General features: G+C 46.5%; 3 pseudogenes; all 3 read left to right on the forward strand.

Annotated features, from left to right (window-relative positions):
- The first annotated feature begins 4,863 nt into the window (after window positions 1-4,863).
- Window positions 4,864-4,982, forward strand: LOC143932038 (5S ribosomal RNA; annotated as a pseudogene).
- A 95-nt stretch (window positions 4,983-5,077) lies between these two features.
- On the forward strand, window positions 5,078-5,197 carry LOC143931526 (5S ribosomal RNA; annotated as a pseudogene).
- A 98-nt stretch (window positions 5,198-5,295) lies between these two features.
- On the forward strand, window positions 5,296-5,414 carry LOC143931670 (5S ribosomal RNA; annotated as a pseudogene).
- The last annotated feature ends 9,844 nt before the right edge of the window (window positions 5,415-15,258 follow it).

Genomic DNA, 15,258 nt, shown 5'->3' on the forward strand with positions numbered 1-15,258 from the left:
AATGGCAGAAAAGGAAAATAAGGGGTAAGGGGGTGTCGTGGGTAGAGTGGATAGGGTGGGACTCCACCCCTCCCAGGGAGCAAGAGACGCCCTCGGCTCACCAGCTCATCAGCTGTCCAACGTTTGGAACAGCGATCTCCAACGATCAACATGAGCTTACTATGTCTCGCGGAGGTATTCTTCCGAAAAGCGAAACTGGGTCCAGTAGAACCATCTGTTCATATGCTCCTCCGTTTTATCCCTCATTGTGGCAGTCAGGTCTTCCATTCGTTCAATATCATTTACCCTTGCAAACCACTGGGTCACCATTGGAGCAGATTGCTCTTTCCACTGACTTGGGATGCAGGCCCTAGCTGCATTGAGGAGATGTTTAAGTAAAGACTTATGATAACGCTTTCTCGACATAGGAGTTCGATTGAGAAGAACTGCTGCGGGATCATTGGCTAAGGAAATGTCTGTGAACTTGTGGATGAGTCTCAGGACAGGCTGCCAGAATGTTTGTAATTTAGGGCATTCCCAGAAAATGTGGAGAATGGTGCCAGCCTGTTGCCCACAGTGACAGCAGCGGTCAGATTGACCTGGGAATATTTTGGCCAACACCACCGGTGTACGATACCAGCGTGTGATCAGCTTATATGAGATCTCCTGATATTTACTGCAGAGTGACGACTTACAGTGGTGTGAAAAAGTGTTTGCCCCCTTCCTCATTTCCTGTTCCTTTGCATGTTTGTCACACTTAAGTGTTTCGGAACATCAAACCAATTTAAACAATAGTCAAGGACAACACAAGTAAACACAAAATGCAATTTGTAAATGAAGGTGTTTATTATTAAAGGTGAAAAAAAATCCAAACCATCATGGTCCTGTGTGAAAAAGTGATTGCCCCCTAAACCTAATAACTGGTTGGGCCACCCTTAGCAGCAACAACTGCAACCAAGCGTTTGCGATAACGTGCAATGAGGCTTTTACAGCGTCTTGGAGGAATTTTGGCCCACTCATCTTTGCAGAATTGTCCTAATTCAGTTACATTAGAGGGTTTTCGAGCATGAACGGCCTTTTTAAGGTCATACCACAACATCTCAATAGGATTCAGGTCAGGACTTTGGCTAGGCCACTCCAAAGTCTTCATTTTGTTTTTCTTCAGCCATTCGGTGGTGGACTTGCTGGTGTGTTTAGGATCATTGTCCTGCTGCAGAACCCAAGTTCGTTTCAGCTTGAGTACACGAACAGATGGTCGGACATTCTCCTTCAGGATCTCTTGGTAGACAGCAGAATTCATAGTTCCTTTTATCACGGCAAGTCTTCCAGGTCCTGAAGCAGCAAAACAGCCCCAGACCATCACACTACCACCACCACATTTTACTGTTGGTATAATGTTCTTTTTCTGAAATGCAGTGTTCCTTCTACGCCAGATATACTTGGACACACACCTTCCAAAGAGTTCCACTTTTGTCTCATCGGTCCACAGAATGTTGTCCCAAAAGTCTTGGGGATCATCAAGATGTGTTGTGGAGAAATTGAGACGAGCTTTGATGTTCTTTTTGCTCAGCAGTGGTTTTCTCCTTGGAACTCTGCCATGCAGGCCATTTTTGCCCAGTCTTTTCCTGATGGTGGAGGCATGAACGCTGACCTTAACTGAGGCAAGTGAGGCCTGCAGTTCCTTGGACGTTGTTGTGGGGTCTTTTGTGACCTCTTGGATGAGTCGTCGCTGCGCTCTTGGGGTAATTTTGGGCGGCCGGCCACTCCTGGGAAGGTTCACCACTGTTCCATGTCTTCGCCATTTGTGGATAATGGCTCTCACTGTGGTTCGCTGGATTCCCAAAGCTTTGGAAATGGCTTTATAACCCTTTCCAGACTGATAGATCTCAATTACTTTCTTTCTCAATTGTTACTGAATTTCTTTGGGTCTCGGCATGATGTGTAGCTTTTAAGGATCTTCTAGTGGACCTTACTGTGTCAAGCAGGTCCTATTTAAGTGATGCCTTGATTGTGAACAGGTGTGGCAATAATCAGGCCTGGGTGTGGCTAGAGAAATTAAACTCAGGTGTGGACAACCACAGTTATAGTATTTTTTAAACAAGGGGGGCAATCACTTTTTCACACAGGGCCATGATGGTTTGGATTTTTTTTCACCTTTAATAATAAACACCTTCATTTACAAATTGCATTTTGTGTTTACTTGTGTTGTCCTTGACTATTGTTTAAATTGGTTTGATGTTCCGAAACACTTAAGTGTGACAAACATGCAAAGGAACAGGAAATGAGGAAAAATAAAGACAAAAAGGGAGGGGGGGGGAATGCCACCCAGGGCAGACTTGGCCTACGTAAGTAAATGTTAGATGTTCAGTCGTTTTCTGGGACAGGGGCGCTGCTCACCTCCCGAATGTAGTCTCAAGTACCAGTAAAATACCTCCAGGGCCTCCATGTAACACTAAATGCCTCTTCAGTGTTGTGAAGGGTGGGGGTCAATTCTTCCATCCGGAGAATATGATTGACTTTGGAATACCACAGCACCTTGGATGGGGGCTGAGGCTGCCTCCACAGTGTGGGAATGCAGGCCCGGGCGGCGTTCAGGAGTTGCATCGTGAGGGTTTTTTTGTATTTTCGAACAGGCTGTTTGGTCAAGTGTAGAAGGCACGCTGCTGGGTTGTCTGCGATATCTACATTTCTGAGAGTTTTTATCGTCCCGGTCACCTCCACCCAAAAGTTCCTCAAGGCCGGGCATGCCCAGAAAATGTGTCCCATGGTCCCCGTATCTGAATTGCACCTCCAACAAACATCCGGAATCGATGTATTCATTTTATTCAGAAGGTATGGGACTCTATACCAGCGTGAGACTATCTTGTATCCTGATTCTTGATATTGGTTTGCGATGGAAGCTTTATGTACTAATGTCAGGATCTTCCCTATCTGTTGTGGGGTAAATGTGATGCCAAAGTCCCTCTCCCATTTGTGGATAAATGGTGGGGTCGACTCCTCCTCCTGACTACTTAATAGGTTGTAGAGGAGGGAGAGGGTGTGTCGCACAGGTTCCTTTTTGTGACAGATGGATTCATAGGGCGTCAGGTCTCTAGGAGTGTAGGGGGCCCTTTGTATGGCCAAAAGAAAGTGACGAAGTTGATAAGCACTAAACAAGTCAAGCGGAGAGTCAGAAAGCTCGGCGACAGTTTGCGTGGTCGGGAGCCCTCCCGAGGGCCACACGTCTCCCAGACGCTGTTTCCCCACCACTGTCAACTGTCGCAGTTTCTTGTTGGTAAATCCCGGTGGGAAGTCTGGATTACCTATAACCGGAGTCATTGGTGATGGCAGGGGAGCAATGTGTGTGCAGCGGAACAACCTCCGCACAACAGCCAACGTAGCTCCCACTACGGGGTGATCTCTGAGGTCTTTTGGTAGGGTGGACAGGAGCCACGGGGAGGTCAATAGGGGAATGGATCCATCCTCAATCTCCATCTCCACCCACTGCTTGTGTGGGCCATTACAATGCCAATCAACGACTCTCGCTAGCAGAGTCGCTCTGTTGTATTGTCTCAGATCTGGGAGACCCAGACCCCCCTTGTCCTTTGGTCTGGCAAGCAATTGCAAAAGGGCTCTGGGCGGTTTGCGCACCCAAATAAAGTCCCGGAGCAGCACCTGCAGTTGTCTGAAAAAAATTGGGGGTAACCGGATCGGTAATGTCTGGAACAAGTATAAGATGCGCGGGAGGGCCGTCATTTTGAATGCATTACAGCGCCCGAACCAGGTCAGTGTTAAAGCATGCCAGTTTCCCAAATCAGATTTCAGTCTATTCAGGAGAGGGACAAAATTAAGCGGGTACAATTGCGCCAAATCCGCTGCGATGTCAACGCCCAGGTAACGTATAGATTTTTCAGCTCAGTAGAATGGAAAAGCGGAGCGTAGCCTCTTGGCCTCACCATCCGGGACCGATATATTCAATACAGCCGACGGTGCAATTGATTTTATAGTTTGATAGGCTGCCGTATCGCCGGAGAGCCGCGAGTATATTGGGAAGCGAAATGTGTGGATTGGAGACGAAAAAAATTAGATCGTCAGCGTACGCCGCAATTTTGTGGTGTGCCCAGGGTTTGGATATACCAGTAATATTCGGGTCATTCCGAACGTGACACATAAGTGGTTCCAGTGTCAGAATAAAAATTAGGGGAGACAGAGGGCACCCCTGTCTCGTCCCATTAGTGATGGGGAAAGAGTCCGAGCACTCTGAAAGCACCCAATCTCGTCTGATCTTGGAGGCTAAGAAGAGTCAGGCCTGGTTAGTACCTGGATGGGAGACCACCTGGGAATACCAGTTATTGTAGGCTTCTTTTTATGTTGTTTGCGTTGATTCGTTTTGTTTTTTTTTCGCTTGTTTCCCAAGGTGACCATCTTGGCATTTGTCAAGAGGGTTGAGAGTGCCCAAAGAGTTAGCTTACAGCAGCATCACCCTGAAAGAGCCCTATCTCTTCTCATCTCTGAGGCTAAGAAGGGTTGGGCCTAGTTAGTCCCTGGATGGGAGATGGCTTTGGAATACTAGGTGCCGTAGTCTTCTTTTTATGTTGTTGACATTGACCTGTTTTTTTTCCGCTTGTTTCCCAAGATGACTATCTTGGCGTTTGTCAAGAGGGTTGAGAGTGCCCAAAGAGATTGCCTATGGGCACATAAGCCTGAAAGCGCCCGATCTCCTCTGATCTCAGAGGCTAAACAGCATCGGGCCTTGCTAGTACCTGGATTGGAGACCACCTGGGAATACTAGGTGCTGAAGGCTTCTTTTTATGTTGTTGGCGTTGACTTGTTTTTTTTTTTGTTTGTTTACCAAGGTGACCATCTTGGTGTTTGTCAAGAGGGTTGAGAGTGCCTGAAGAGCTCGCCTATGGCCACATAACCCTGAAAGCACCAGATCTCGTCTGATCTCAGAGACTAAACAGGGTCGGGCCTTGTTAATACCTGGATGGGAGACCAGTTGGGAATATTAGGTGCTGTAGACTTCTTCTCATGTTGTTGGCGTTGACTTGATTTTTTTTTTTGTTTCCCAAGGTGACCATATTGGCGTTAGTCAAGGTTGAGAGTGCCTGAAGAAATCTCCTACGGCCACACCACCCTGAAAGAGCCCAATCTCATCTGATCTCAGAGGCTAAGCAGGGTTGGGACCAGTTTAGTACCTGGATGGGAGACCGCCTGGGATTTCCAGATGCCGTAGGCTTCTTTTTATGTTGTTGCCGTTGACCTATTTTTTTCCGCTTGTTTCCAAGGTGACCATCTTGGTGTTTGTCAAGAGAGTTGAGAGTGCCTGAAGATATTGGCTACGGCCACATCACCCTGAATCTGTTCCATCTCATCTGATCTTGGAGGCTAAGCAGGGTTGGGCCTGGTTAATGCCTGGATGGGAGACCGCCTGGGAATACCAGGTGTCGTAGGCTTCTTTTTTTTTTCAAATATAATTTTTTCTCCAAATAGGGGAAGACGGTCCCCCGAGTACATAATGCAACAGAGAAATACAGAGCAAAAAGCAGCTGAACAATACTTGATACAGGTATATTCGCAACTGTGAGTCTGCCTTCCATCAATCACAATGATTCGAGGCACAGATAAAGTACTGTACCAAGATCCAGGGTCATACAAACCCCAGGTCCCTCCGGCATAATCCATCCAGAGGGGGGTGTGGGGCCGTCATTCCCAATTTTCCACTTTTTCCAAAAGAGAGAGGGGGTGGAGGGGGTGAGAGATAGGGGAGGAAGGCAGAAAAGAGAAGGGTTGAAAGATCAGGAAAGGAGAAGAGGGGACGAGACACGATGGCAGCCACTGTCCAAGGGGCCAGTCAAGGAAAGCTCAGAGCACTAAGGCGATAGCAGGCGACATCCTTCCAGGTAGAATATAAAGGTATTCCAGATGTCTCAGGTTTGTTTAAAAAAGTCTTGTTTACCTTGTGATGTGAGGATCAAGTCCTCCATTTTTTTTAATGTCCTCTATTTTCCTAAGCCAGTGAGTAATGAAAGGAGGGGAACATTTTTTCCAATAGAGAGGGATGCAGGATTTCGCCGCATTTATCACATGCCGTAAAATTGATTTTTTTTTGTACTTCTTAATGGGAATCTGTGAATGGTGCAAGAGAAAGAATGCAGCCTCTTCCTGGATGGAGAAGTCTGTGAATTTTTGTGTTATGCATCGGATCTCTGTCCAGAAGTCCACCAAGCTGGGGCAGGACCAAAAAATGTGCAGCAACGTGCCCTCTTCTTCTCCACACCTCCAGCATATGTTCGAGGAAGAGGGGAAACATTTCTGCAGCTTTGATGGTGTCAAATACCACCTGGTGAGAAGTTTAAAATTCGTCTCCTGTATCTTCGTGCACAGCGACATTTTGAGAGCCAAAGTGATAATGCGTTGTCTCTGTGCTGGGGAAAATTAGCAATTAAGGTCCTTTTCCCAGTTGGACAGACAGGTTAAGTGTGGGTAATCTGTTTGAGAGAGAATGTGGGCCAAAGGGCCTTCGCTCCTGCATAGAGTCTCAAACTCCGTCTGAGGGCGGGCGAACATTTGAGGATTGGGGATGGAATGGAGAAAATGATGTCGTTGCGCCGCTCTCCAAAAAGGCAGTTGGAAAAGCCCTGTCGGATCTGTTAGGGTTGAGAAAGAAGGCCATTTTCCATCAATGACGAATTTAGATTGCATTGTCTAGGTTGGAATTTCTAAGTGGGTCCCCAGTTCAAAGGTTGGATGGCCACATATAGGGAATAGGGAAGTCAAAGACGTGAGTGTGTTTTGGGTAGCGATCAGGTGACTGACTTTCAACTAAGCCCCTATAGTGGGATGTGACATAAATTCTGTGGGTAAATACTTATAGCACCACATGGCGCTTCTTAGCGGAATTCGGGAGTGAGCTTAGAAAGTTTGTTTCGATTCCAGTCCAATACACGCCCCAGATGGGAGGCCAGGTAGTAGCGTCGCAAGTCAGGGAGAACCAACCCTCCCTGTTGTTTAGACAATGTCAGCTGTGACCGCTTAAGTCTGGGATTTTTGTGGGCCCAGTTAAATTGAGTGAGCAAGGATTGAGCTTGCTTAAAAAACGGGACTGGAATCTGGACCGGGAGAGCTTGGAAAAGATAAGTAAATTTAGGGAGTATGTTCATTTTAATGAGATTGCATCTCCTGAACCAGGAATGGAGGCCAGAATGCCACCCGTGAAGCAAACTGCGGATCTTAGTGACAAGGGGTGGGGGGAAGTTCAACATAAACGTACGCACGATGTCCGGTGGAATGTAAGTACCTAAGTACTTAAGGGCTGTATGGGTCCATTTAAATCGAAAATTGGACTGCAAGTCTATTAACGTTTGCGGGGGGACTGTAACCCCCATGGCCTTTGATTTCAAGAAGTATCACGTATATCTGGAATTCCCGAAGGAGATTTGGCAAGGAAACTCTGGGATTCGTCAGCGAGAACAGCATGTCATCCGTGTAGGCAGATATCTTGCACTCAATAGTACCCATTTGGAGTCCCGTTATGTCTGAGTTTTGTCGAATTGTGGAGAGAAAGGGTTCCAATGACAGTGCGAATAATAGGGGCGACAGGGGTCAACCTTGTCTGGTCCCATTCCCGATGTCAAGGGGAGATGAGAGAACCCCATTCGCTTTGACTTGAGCTGAAGGGGCGTGAGTATATCTTACTTATCCATGCCAGCATCCGTTCACTCAGACCTATATGGCGAAGGACCGAGAACATCATTGTCCATTTGACCCGATCAAAAGCCTTCTCGGCATCAGTACTCATGAAAAGACAAGGGGTCCCAGATGACTTTGCTTTATGGATCAGGGTAAGCACCTTAATGGTGTTGTTCCTATCTTCCCTGGTGGGAATAAAACCTAACTGGTCAATATGTATAAGGGACTGCAAGTGATGTGCCAATCACGTGGCGAGGATTTTAGAGAATAGTTTTAGGACCGAATTTAGGAGGGAAATGGGTCTGTAGCTCCCACATAGGCCCGGGTCTTTGCCCTCCTTAGGTATCAACGAGATGTGGGCTCTAAGGGTATCCTCAGGAAAATCCCCATTCGAGCTCAGAGTATTAAATAAATTCACCAAGCGCGGGCCGAGAATAGGGAGGAAGGTCTTAAAGTATTGTGCGGTATATCCGTCAGGGCCCGGAGCCTTACCCACCTTCGGAGGTCCCACGGCTGTCTGGACTTCTTCCAGTGTGATCGGGTCCTCCAAGTACTCCCGTGATTCCGATGAGAGGGTTGGTAGACCAGAACCGGTTACATATCTGTCTATATTGTCCTGTCCAGACCCTGAATCGGGCAGGTTGTAGAGATCAGAGTAACATTTTTCAAAGACTTCGGCTATTTGGGTTGGGGTAGAGGCCCTCTGGCCATTCTCATCTATCAACTGTGGTATGTAAGAGCCAGATTTCAACTCCTTTACCGACCTGGCTAAGATTTTTCCGCATTTGTCCCCTGACTCCTACGTCAGTTTACGACAAAACTGGAGTGCCGCTTTCGCTTTATAATGGAGTAGGTCAGCAATATGGGTACGGAGTGTCCCGAATTCAATCTCTAAGGTCCGTGAGGGGGCATGTTTATGTTTCGCTTCCACAGAGGCAAGTTCACGAAACAGATTAGCAAGCTGTTCCTTCCATGTTTGTTTGATGCGCGCCCCGTGCCTGATAAGTACCCTGCGGAGTACTGACTTGTGAGCCTCCCAAATTATCCCCGGGTCACAGTCCTGCGTTTAGTTTTCTTGGAAATAAAGGTCCAATTCCCTGGTCACATCTGCTAAAACTTCCGGTATCTGGAGAAGGCTCTCATTAAGGTGCCAGAATAGAGACCTAGGTGATGGGTTCCTAGAGAGGGTGTAGGTAAGGGCTACAGGAGCGTGGTCGGACCAAGTTATATGGCCGATGGAGGAAGAGCTCACCAAGTGCAGTTGGTCATGTGGAATCAAGAAGAAGTCTATCCTCAAGTATGATTTGTGAGGGGAAGAGCAAAAAGAGTAGTCCCTTTCCCCAGAGTGTTGCAGACGCCAGACATCAACTAATTGGTCATTGAGTAAACACTTAGTAATCCGCTTTCTAGAGGAAATGAGGAGCGAGGAGCAAGAGGCAGAAGTGTCAACCGATGGCGAAAGGGGACATTAAAGTCCCCACCTAATATCAACAGGCCCTCCCGAAAGTCACATAATCTGTGCAGGGTAGTTCCGAGGAACGTGTCTTGGTGATCATTGGGAGCGTACACAGTGGCAAATGTAAAAAGGCGCTCTCCAATGTGGCCCCTAAGAAAAAGATATCGGCTCCCAGGGTCCACCAGAGAATCCTGGAGAACCCAGGGGAGCCTGCTAGAGATCAGAATGGAGACTCCCTTGGTCTTAGAGGAGGGGTTAGTAGAGTGGTAGACCTTAGGGAAGGATCTCAACCATAGAAAGGGGAGGCTAGTATTTTTAAAATGTGTTTCTTGTATAAAGGCCACATCAGTACAGGAAGTCTTCAGTTCTCACAGGAGGATCCACCGTTTTTCAGGGGAGTTCAGTCCCTTAACGTTTAGAGAGGTGACCTTGACTGAGTCTGCCTTCGCTCCTCGGGGAGGGGGAGGGGGACGTCAGAGAAAAGCAAAGAAAGTTGAACCAAGGTAGGTTTTGGGTAGGTAATGCATGGCGGGAACTAAGGGGGAGAAAGGAAGGGCAAATGGAAGGAAAGGTAAAGGGAAAACCCCAGGGGGAGACGGAAATTGAGGGTTGTCCGCACTCAACAGTACAGGAAGGGTATACTAAAACAGCACAATTATGCTATAGCGCTTACCAGATGTACACTGGGTTTAAAGCGCTGTCCTACTTGGGTTGGTGGGTAGACAGGTCAAGAGGGAGCCCCCGAATCCTAGTCCCCCCAGTCCCGGCAGTGGTAAATGTCACGTCTGATACTGGTATGCAAATAAAAGACAATCAGTAACATCATAGAACCAAAAAACAATAGTATAACCAAAACAGAGGTAGAGCATATAACTGTCAGCACTGAGGGGTCTCCTCGGCTCGCCCTAAACGTAGGCATGCACGAGGGAGCCCGTCACAACAGAAAAGGCATCACAGAATGGGATCCACCACCCCCCGTCCCAATCCCCTAAAGTACATGCAGTCCCCGAACAAATCCATTGCTCCCTTTGGCAGATTGTCCTCTTCTTACCCCCTCTCCCCCATCCACGCCCCGGGGGAAAAGGGGCAGGGAAAGGGGGAGTAGAAGGGGGGAAAGGGGTAGGGAAAGGAGGGAAGGGAAGGGTGGGAAACAGGGGAGAGGGGAAAAACATGCGGAAATGTCAAGTCCTTTAGCGCACTCCCACCAGCAAACACCCAGACCCCATAAATTTCAACTCCTCCCCTCCATGGTCACCACATCATGATGAAAGAGGAGCAGCCCTGGTCGGTGCATGGAAAATCTGGCAGGCAAGGGGCTGGGGCCACCATCCCTCCATCCAACGGGAGACTTCACCCGAGCAGCAGTCCTGGGGCCCGCCAATTAGTGTCTCTCCTGCATCGCCATCGGGGGCTGTGTAGAGCATCCAGAGGGAGGCTGGGACTGCCCAAACAGTAAGGGGTAAATCCTCCAGGGGGGTCCAGAGTCACCCTGGAGGGAAGCAGTGTCTTGTACCAATAGGCTCAATAAATAAGTCATCCAGGGTCCCCAAAAGCTGCAGAAGGCAATGTCGGCAAAGAGTAGGTGGGAGCCAGAGGGGGGGACTAGGGGCGCAACCAAGGGGAGGGGACACATATGCGGGAATATCAAGCCCTTCCAGTACAGCGCACTAGGTATCACTCAGATCCCCCAAAGTGCAATTCCCCCATCTAAGGTCAAGACTCCAGAAGGGAAGATGAGCCGCCCTGGTCTGTACATGAAAGAACCTGCTGCCAAGGGGTTGGGGCTATCATCCCTTCCTCCAATGGGAGATGCCACCGGCATGACAGCCCCGTGTCCTGTCAAGTGGTGCCCCTCTGACAATGTCGTTGTGGTATATGTGGAGCATCCAGGGAGAGGCAGGGACCACCCAAACAGTGAGGGGTAAAGCCTCCAAGGGGGACCGGTGTCAGACAGGAGGCTAGCGGTGTCTTGTACAAGTTGGTTAATTAGACAAGTCATCCAGTGTGTTCCTGTGAGCAGCCGAAGGAAAGGTCGGTAAGGATTATGAATGGGTGGGGGCCAGGGAGTGCATAAAACTGCCACCAGATGACCGGGGCAGAGAGGGCAAGGGGATGAAAGTCAGATCTGGTAGGTGGGGGCGGGGGTGAGGAGTGTCCCTCATATTACTATCTGTATACATTAGCCTGTCTTTTGTACACATTAGCCGGTCCTCTGTATACACTAGTCTGTCTGTATACACTAGTGTATACAGATAGGCTAGATTATACAGAAGAACGTCCTGGGTATGCAGAGATGGAGGCTAGGGTATACAGAGAGAGAGGCTAGAGTATGCATACTTGCTAGTGTATACAGACGGACTAGGGTATACAGAAGACCGGCTAGTTTATATAGGGAGGCAAATGTGTGCAAAAGATAGGCTAGTGTATACAAATAGGCTAGATTATAAAGAACATCTTGGGTATGCAGAGAGAGAGGCTGGGTTACACAGAGAGGCTGGTGTATGCAGACTTGCTAGTGTATACAGACGGACTAGTGTATACAGAGAGGCTTGGGTATACAGAGAGCTAGTGTATACAAAAGACATCCAAGGGTCTCCAGAGAGACTCGTGTATGCAGAAGACCGGCTAGTTTATACAGAGAGGCTAAAGTGTACAAAACACAGGCTAGTGTATATAGATAGGCTAGATTATACAGAAGAACGTCCTGGGTATGCAGAGATGGAGGCTAGGGTATACAGAGAAAGAGACTGTGTTACACAGAGAGGCTAGAGTATGCAGACTTGCTAGTGTATACAGACGGACTAGTGTATACAGAGAGGCTTGGGTATACAGAGAGCTAATGTATAAAGAGCAGCTAGTGTATACAAAAGACATCCAAGGGTCTACAGAGAGACTTGTGTATGCAGAAGACCGGCTAGTTTATACAGAGAGGCTAAAGTGTACACAACACAGGCTAGTGTATATAGATAGGCTAGATTATACAGAAGAACGTCCTGGGTATGCAGAGATGGAGGCTAGGGTAAACAGAGAGAGAGACTGTGTTACACAGAGAGGCTAGAGTATGCAGACTTGCTAGTGCATACTGACGGACTAGTGTATACAGAAGACCAGCTAGTTTATACAGAGAGGCTAATGTGTACAAAAGACAGGCTAGTTTATACAGATAGGCTAGATTATACAGAAGAACATCCTGGGTATGCAGAGATGGAGGCTAGGGTATACAGAGAGAGAGAGAGAGAGGCTGGGTTACACAGAGAGGCAGGAGTATGCAGACTTGCTAGTGTATACAGATGGACTAGTGTATACAGTAGACCGGCTAGTTTATACAGAGAGGCTAATGTGTACAAAAGACAGGCTAGTTTATACAGATAGGCTAGATTATACAGAAGAAGGTCCTGGTTATGCAAGAGATGGAGGCTAGGGTATGCAGAGAGAGAAGCTTGGTTACACAGACTTGCTAGTGTATACAGACGGACTAGTGTATACAGAGGACCGGCTAGTTTATACAGAGAGGCTAATGTGTACAAAAGACAAGCTAGTTTATACAGATAGGCTAGATTATACAGAAGAACGTCCTGGGTATGCAGAGATGGAGGCTATGGTATACAGAGAGAGAGAGAGAGGCTGGGTTACACAGAGAGGCAGGAGTATGCAGACTTGCTAGTGTATACAGATGGACTAGTGTATACAGTAGACCGGCTAGTTTACACAGATAGGCTAATGTGTACAAAAGACAGGCTAGTGTATACAGATAGGCTAGATTATACAGAAGAAGGTCCTGGTTTATGCAAGAGATGGAGGCTAGGGTATGCAGAGAGAGAGGCTTGGTTACACAGACTTGCTAGTGTATACAGAAGGACTAGTGTATACACAGGACCGGCTAGTTTATACAGAGAGGCTAATGTGTACAAAAGACAGGCTAGTGTATACAGATAGACTAGATTAAACAGAAGAACGTCCTGGGTATGCAGAGATGGAGGCTAGGGTATACAGAGAGAGAGGCTAGAGTATGCATACTTGCTAGTGTATACAGACGGACTAGTGTATACAGAAGACCGGCTAGTTTATATAGGGAGGCTAATGTGTGCAAAAGACAGGCTAGTGTATACAAATAGGCTAGATTATAGAGAAGAACATCTTGGGTATGCAGAGAGAGAGGCTTGGTTACACAGACTTGCTAGTGTATACAGAAGGACTAGTGTATACACAGGACCGGCTAGTTTATACAGAGAGGCTAATGTGTACAAAAGACAGGCTAGTGTATACAGATAGACTAGATTAAACAGAAGAACGTCCTGGGTATGCAGAGATGGAGGCTAGGGTATACAGAGAGAGAGGCTAGAGTATGCATACTTGCTAGTGTATACAGGCGGACTAGTGTATACAGAAGACCGGTTAGTTTATACAGAGAGGCAAATGTGTACAAAAGACAGGCTAGTGTATACAGATAGGCTAGATTATACAGAAGAACGTCCTGGGTATGCAGAGATGGAGGCTAGGGTATACAGAGAGAGAGAGAGAGAGAGAGAGAGAGGCTGGGTTACACAGAGAGGCAGGAGTATGCAGACTTGCTAGTGTATACAGATGGACTAGTGTATGCAGTAGACCGTCTAGTTTATACAGAGAGGCTAATGTGTACAAAAGGCAGGCTAGTTTATACAGATAGGCTAGATTATACAGAAGAACGTCCTGGGTATGCAGAGATGGAGGCTAGGGTATACAGAGAGAGAGAGAGGCTAGGTTACACAGAGAGGCAGGAGTATGCAGACTTGCTAGTGTATACAGATGGACTAGTGTATACAGTAGACCGGCTAGTTTACACAGAGAGCCTAATGTGTACAAAAGACAGGCTAGTGTATACAGATAGGCTAGATTATACAGAAGAAGGTCCTGGTTTATGCAAGAGATGGAGGCTAAGGTATACAGAGAGAGAAGTTGGGTTACAAAGAGAGGCTAGTGTATGCAGGCTTGCTATATTGCAGAGCGTAATTTATCAGGAAAGAGATCCAAAGCGTTAGTTGCAGTAGTATCATAAAACTGAGAAATCGTTGCATTACTCTAAATTTAAAAGTTGTTCCGGTAGCACTGAAAAGACGATATTAGATGAGTGATCTACACATTTCGTTTACTATTGCAGAGAGATACCGGCTAAATGTTAATATGTTAATATGTGCTGCGTGTAAGGTAGAAATAAGATGGTTAAGTGTGAGCTGGTTTACCAGGATTTAGAGATAGTAATCTGTTTATTCTAATAATAAATATAGCAAAATAACTCTAAAATTAATATTGAGACAGTATATACAGGTCGGGTTTAAGTGGAAATACACTAAATAACAGCAACGACGTGTGTAGGTTTTTATCAATCAGGTTCATTACGTGTCTTTAATCATGTAGTGAATATACCCCAAATATAGCATAAGGATGAGAAAGGATAATAACGGGCAGAGGATGCCATGGCAAAAAGACAAACTGCATTAGAATTGTGAATATGAATTAGAGATGAAATGCCAATCCCCACGGCTACGTACAGCAAAGTAGCTAAATATTCAGCTAAATATTCTGCAATAGCAGAGATTAAGTATTGCAGTCGAAATGAGATCGGAAGCGTTAGTTGCAGTAGCTCCAAAATGACTGAGAAATCATTTCATTACTCTAAATGTAAAAGTTATCCAGGTAGCACTGAGTGGACTGATATTAGATGAGTGATCGTTGTAATACAAATTCCGTTTCCTATAGCAGAGAGATACCAGCTAAATGTGAAACGAGCAATTAAACTGTTCACGGTAGCATTGCATTACTCTTAATACGTGCAGCGTGTAAAGAAGCAATAAGATGGTTTTGTATTACCCTAAAATTAGCAGTATACGTAATAAAGGTGAGTAGGTAACATGTATTTAGACATAGCAAACTCTACAATCTAATTTAGCAAAATTAGAACGGATAATATTGAGACAGTATATAAAAGTCGAGTTTAAGTGGAAATACACAAAATATCTAGCTTACCTTTACATTGTTCAATAGAGCGTTGCAAAGTAATACCAAAGCAGAATGTCGGAATATCAATTAGATGAGATGATTGCTGTAATCATGAAATATCAGCAACGACGTGACAAGGTTTCTATCGTTTTTCAGGATCCTTACGTGTCTTTAAG

Source organism: Lithobates pipiens, unplaced genomic scaffold (assembly GCF_037356315.1).
Source record: "Lithobates pipiens isolate NorthernLeopardFrog02 unplaced genomic scaffold, aLitPip1_a1.2 Scaffold_25, whole genome shotgun sequence".
Lineage (NCBI taxonomy): Eukaryota > Metazoa > Chordata > Amphibia > Anura > Ranidae > Lithobates > Lithobates pipiens.